General features: G+C 50.3%; 1 pseudogene; it reads right to left on the bottom strand.

The window, feature by feature from the left end:
* Nucleotides 1-2319: 2319 nt before the first annotated feature.
* On the bottom strand, nucleotides 2320-4049 carry LOC119325339 (annotated as a pseudogene).
* Between the last annotated feature and the right edge of the window lie 1062 nt (nucleotides 4050-5111).

Consider the following 5111-nt stretch of genomic DNA (forward strand, 5'->3'; position numbering starts at 1 on the left):
GTCCGAGGACACTGTCGTTAGGAATAAATGTTCCTGGTAATGCAAAACAGAGAATGTAGGGGCCCCAGCAAAACAGTGATCTAGGGATGTTTTAACTAGGAGAACACTAGGTTTTGCCTTAGTTGAAATAAATGCAATCCAAATGAGGAGATTTGGGTTTGAGGGAGGGAAAACGGGAAGTGAAGGTGACACTAAATCTTTCTTGTATTTGCGATGGATGAAGGATCGAAAACTGCGGCCATGGCGTAGCGGACTAACCTTGGTGGCAACCGATGACGAGCTTACCATTGATTCTACTGTCGGAGGAGAGTCGGGGCGGGGCGGCGGCGAGCTCGATGAGGAGGCAGAGCATGCCTGCCTGGCGGGGAAGCGGATCATCACACCTGGGGCGACGAAATCACCATTTGAGCTGATGAAGTCAGCAATGGCGAAGGAGGATACCGTGAACGAATACACAGCGTCGTCATCTTCAGTGACCCCAAACTGTCCATATTCGCCGCCGAATAAGCAGCAAAGGACAAGCTCGAAGAGTCTGTCCGACAAGGGGAAAGGGAACTGGATGATGCGTGCACGCGCACGACACCCCGACGAGCGACCCGGCATGGCACCGGCAACCGAGGATTGGAAACGCCGCCAGGCCTCGGCCTCGAAGTCGAAACTGCGGAACGGATCGATATGGAGGAGCTATGGCAACGATGTGCAAGACGGCAAGCGGTTGGGGTCAGCGCAGCAAGCGTCAGCTGGGTGGAACGAAAGGTGGAACAGGCGGTGACGGATGGGTAGTTGATGAAGGAGAATGTCGAGGACGTCCTGCGACACCACCCGAAAGAGAAAATGGTGGAGGTCCAGGGCTCGCACCTGGAAGTCAAGCGCCAGACCTCCAAGGCAGGCTTGCAGGAGAGCGGCGACCAGAAGCTCGTCGAAGTTCAGGTATGACGACGTAATGTGGACCAGCGCAAAGGCAGAGTTGGCGGAGGGCGCCGAGGCGCATAGGACGGCGAGGCCACGTCGCAGCTGATCCTGGAAGTCTAGCCCCATGGCGTCGCCCACACGGAGGAGGGAGCGCAAGGCAACCCCGAGGCATTGATGTAGCGATGGGATGGATGTAGCAGAGGGTCGAGCTGAATCCCCTTGTAGAAAGGCGTGGACGGGAGACGAGGGGAAGCGGCAGAGCCGGGCGCAGGCAGAGAGGGGGGCGGCAGCGCTGCTGGAGAGGGAGCGAGGTGGTGGCATGGGGAGGCGGCGATGGACGGCGGCGCTGCTGGAGAGGGAGAGGCTGGAGAGGGAGAGGCCATCCGAAGCCGATAATTTTGGAATACTGCACACCTCTGGATTCAGCGGTTGACCTGCTCCCGCTAGGTGTTCCAATCGAACAATTACCAGTGTACCGATGCATTGAATGCGAGCGGCGAGGCGAGAAAATGTCAGGTAGCGGAATAGTAGTATACGATCACCCCCGACGTTTGATATGACGATCCAGTCACGGCGCTGTCAAACGTGTTCCAACGGTGCATGACCCGAGTGCAACGTCCCCCAGTCGAGCATTGATGATGTAAGCGACACGTCCGGCAAGGTACAGCTAGATTTGAACAGCAGCTGCGAGGGCAATCAGACGGCATAGACGATCCTCAGGCCGCCGGCTGGACGAAGATGTATACATATGAACTCATGTATTCGTGAATTAATCATCCACATTATCGTCCCCTGATACACTGAGATGACACCACTCTACTGAAGATGCGGTAGTACTAATAGTTGCTGTGGAATGCCCATACGTCAATTATTGTAGTTAGATAAACATAAATGGAATAAGTAGTAGTGATCCGTTCTTTAATTCGAAGAATAAGCGCACTGGAGAAAACACTCAGATCCTATGCAGAAAAGAAGCATGCTGTTTGTTGTGAATTCTCGTCAGTGTTTCTAGTTATCCAGAAGCTGTCGGTCCATCAGCTCGACCAAAATCATAGTATGAATTTTCTAACTTTTGTCACTTTTTTAGTTTGTTGTGTTTTGTGTGAATTCTCTGACTTTTCCCTCTGTTTTTATCTGCTGTTAGATGTTGATTAAAATCTCGTCACTGTGATGGGCACATGGGGGAAAAGAGTTGGCTTTTAGTTGATTTTGGCTCTGTTTGTTCGAGATGAAGACTGCACTTCTGTGAATATTTGACAAAATAAATATTCCTCTGGTTGCTTACTTACATCTTACAAACAGTGTTCTAATGACCGGAACATTTTCAGTTGGCATTACTTCAACATCACCTAACGTAAAATAAATAAATAAAAAATGTTAAAATGATCCTTCACACCCAGTTGTTAATCACCTGGCCTGCACCCCACTCACTGACAACTTGTTCGTCGAGAACGGCGACTTGTCATAGTTCAGCATCGAAGACATTGATGAACCCGAGCTTTCGCTCTTTGCATTCGACCCCTTCACGTCGGTGAACGGAGTCTCGGTAGGCTAGGGCAGCACCCTATCACCAATACCCAGCATCTCCACCACCTTCCACATTGGTGGTCTGAGAACACTTTGAGAGCTTCCGCCTCCGAGCATTGGTCGCGGAGGTTCGGGTCCCGGATCTCCATCAGGGTGACGGTGTTGTAGTGGTTCCATATCCGAAGATGAAAGGATGTCACTATTAGGTTGTCTGAAATGCTACAGCACACTAGTACTCCCTCCGTCCCAAAATTTTTGTCTTAGATTTGTCTATATACGGATGTATCTAATACTAAAATATGATTTGATACATCCGTATTTAGACAAATTTAAGACAAGAATTTTTGGGACGGAGGGAGTACTTGACAAGAGGGGAAATGGGAGAATTTACTGTGACATGAGGGACAATCTCTCGGCCGATGACGCCAGAGTTGTGGCTCTTGCAGTCGGTGACGATCTCAAAGACCAGCACACCATAGCTGTAGATGCCTTCTCCGTCAGCTGCCGGTGAACGATGTACTCCGGAGCCATATATCCACTGCAAAAATGTAGGCATGGTCAGTTCTGTTTGTTTGGACACATTGCACAATTTATCGCAAAATTTTCTTCACCCCTCGATCAGATTAGATGTTTTGGACAAGTGAACTTACAATGTTCCCGCGAGGCCGGTGCTGAGGTGGGTCTGATCTTCCATGAATTTCCTCGCCGGGCCAAAATCGCCAATCTTAGGCCTGAACCTCTCATCCAACATCACATTACTGGCCTTGATGTCTCTATGTATGATCCTGACCTTGAAGCCACTGTGGAAGTATGACAAACCCTCCGCCGCCTCGAGGACGATCTCCGACCGCCGCTCCCAATCCAACGCGTTCTTCTTGAAAGCGTTTGCATCACCGAGCATGGAGGATCAACCAGAATGAAAATGTACCATTTGAAGTATGAATTTTTTTCCCTTCAGAATGCAGGGATTGTTTTCTTTTCTTACCAAAGAGGTAGTGATCGAGGCTGGTGTTGCAGAGGTACTCGTAGACGAGGAGGCTCTCGGGACCCTCGACGCTGCACCCGAGGAGCTTGACGAGGTTCTTGTGCTGCACCTGGCTGACGAGCTTCACCTCGTTGAAGAGCTGGTTGGTCCACTGCCGCGTATTGAGGTAGAGCCGCTTCACGGCAATCTCCCGGCTATCCGGAAGCACACCCTGTGATATCCAGCATATTATCAAGATCTCAAATTCAGATGAAGCAAGCATTTCAAGAAAGATGATCAATGGAATCGGTTTTTCATTTATCCCAATGTGTGGTGTCCCAAGTGGCACGGCAATGTACCTTGTAAACTGAACCGTAGCCACCCTGTCCGAGCTTGTTGATCTGATTGATTGAAGTCATCGGTCGCCTTGCACAGCTCCTCGTACCGGAAGCCGAGCTGCGACGACATGATGGTGCGGATGATCTCGCCTGGCCATTTATGTCTACAGTGTCAGAAACTATCATCAGACCATAGTGCGGCATCAGACGTATGTGATTGTAATTTTACAGTTTGGCATACCGTCGTGGAGGTCGTCTCTCCTGGGCCTCATTCGTGTCCAGATGAATACTATGCTGATGACTGCCATGCCGGAGAGGATAGAGTAGAGGCGAAGACGATATGATTATGTGCGGCGCTGCCATGAATAATTCAGAAGAAGAAAGAAGATGTTATATTCATGGCATTTCATACGGATTTATTTTGCTGTTTCAGGCTCGTCAAGGCCCCGTGCGGCGTGCTCGGTGGGTGACTTTGTCGCCCGTGCGGAGGAGATTGGGGGCTCCTTCGTGGCTGGTCGCCGGCGCGCCTTTGCTCCTGGTGGGCATGGCGGGCGCTGCCTGGCGCCGCGGATCTGGCGTCCGCCGAAGTGTGTGGATGCGGGCCCTGAGGGCCGCTCGCGTGTCCTGCCGGAGGTGTGTAAGACAATAAGTTTTGGGGAACCAGCACACCCCTCTAGGGGTGGCTTATCTCATTATATATAATGGTTGTGTTACAATATGTACATAGGTACAGAAGCTATACATAGTCTAACACCCTTCCTCAATCTTAGCCACTTTCTAAAGAACTGAGAAGGGTAAGATTGCGCCTACAAGCCTCAAACTGTGGCAGCGGTAAAGGCTTAGTGAAGATGTCTGCAAGTTGATCCTTAGATGAGATAAACTTGATCTGGAGTTGCTTCTGTGATACACGTTCCCGTACAAAGTGATAGTCAACTTCAATGTGTTTCATTCGGGCATGAAATACTGGATTTGCAGAAAGGTATGTAGCACCGATGTTATCACACCAAAGAATAGGAGGCTGTGGTTGAGACAAACCCAACTCCTGAAGCAAAGACTGCACCCAAATAATCTCTGCAGTAGCATTAGCCACAGCCTTGTACTCAGCTTCAGTACTGCTACGTGACACAGTAGCCTGTTTCCGAGCACTCCAGGCGATCAAATTAGAGCCAAAGAATACTGCATAACCCCCCGTGGATCGCCTGTCATCTGGGCTACCAGCCCAATCTGCATCAGAGAAGGCCGAAAGGACCCGAGAGGAAGTCGGCCGAATATGCATACCAAATGTCAGGGTGAACTGAACATAACGAAGAATGCGTTTAACAGCAGCCCAATGAGTATCTCTGGGAGCCTGAAGATACTGACAAACCCTG

This window comes from Triticum dicoccoides, chromosome 6B (assembly GCF_002162155.2).
Source record: "Triticum dicoccoides isolate Atlit2015 ecotype Zavitan chromosome 6B, WEW_v2.0, whole genome shotgun sequence".
Classification (NCBI taxonomy): domain Eukaryota; kingdom Viridiplantae; phylum Streptophyta; class Magnoliopsida; order Poales; family Poaceae; genus Triticum; species Triticum dicoccoides.